At 39.4% G+C, this 985-nt stretch overlaps 1 non-coding gene across 1 annotated transcript; it reads right to left on the reverse strand.

Annotated features, from left to right (window-relative positions):
• Positions 1-435: 435 nt before the first annotated feature.
• Positions 436-507, reverse strand: trnae-cuc. The gene has a single exon. It is a non-coding gene; the product is annotated as a tRNA-Glu (tRNA).
• Positions 508-985: the final 478 nt, after the last annotated feature.

The following is a 985-nucleotide window of genomic DNA, read 5'->3' on the forward strand; positions in this document are numbered from 1 at the left end:
TTAAAGTCCCTGTGTTACAATGCTGGCTCATTTACTTAACAGCTTTCATTAAGGATTTTAGAGTGACACACATGAAAAATGGTTACATGGGTGAAGTTACCAGAGGAGCATAGCCCTGTGAATGAAAGCGTGGCCTAGTATGAGTCAGATCCTAAAGAAGAGGAGGGAAGACATTTGGAGAAGAACATTAGATGTTGTAAATATTAATAATAATCCTTGCATTTGATATAGTGCTTTTTCACGTCTTCTAGATGTCTCAAAGCGCTTCACAGAATATACTATAAAGTGAATTGACTGTATATTTGTGGGCGAAATGCGGCAGCCAAATTGCGCACAGCAGTGTCCCACAAACAGTCATGGATTGAAGTGACCAATTTATTATTTTTTTGATGGATTGTTATTAGGCGTGTGGGGTAAGGAAACTTGCCCAAAGTTTCGCCCTGCCGGGAATTGAACCCAGGTCTCTCGCTTGAGAGACGAGTGCTCTAACCACTGAGCTACAGGACTCCACTGATAAAAGACAAGGTAATAATCTCAAGGCTATAATCTGATCTGAGTTCAGGTCACTGTAATAAACTGCTCACACTTTGCTCTCATTGTTTATAATTAGATCACTGGCCAAAATTCCCTAAATAACTTGGGAATCTGATAAAAGTGGTTGGGAGCGAGTAACATAGTGGTAGAGAACAATAAACTGTAAAGTTTGGAGCCAGTTGGGTAGATAAGATTATGGCACAGAATTGTTTGGTTCTTATTTGCTTGATTAGCTTTCAGACAAAATGATCTCACTCCTCTACTGTGTTAGATATTGGGAAATGTTTTAGCTGTCTCCCACCTGTGCCAATCTGAATTATGCTATTAAATAAGGGTTTGACTTCTCTGTTGAAACCCTGTACATTCATGTAATTCGCAAGCAAACTAGCGATTTACAACAATCAGTTTGTCTCTTGTGACCCACACTCACAATCTGGTTACAGTGTTGTTT

Source organism: Callorhinchus milii, unplaced genomic scaffold (genome assembly GCF_018977255.1).
Source record: "Callorhinchus milii isolate IMCB2004 unplaced genomic scaffold, IMCB_Cmil_1.0 Scaffold33, whole genome shotgun sequence".
Lineage (NCBI taxonomy): Eukaryota > Metazoa > Chordata > Chondrichthyes > Chimaeriformes > Callorhinchidae > Callorhinchus > Callorhinchus milii.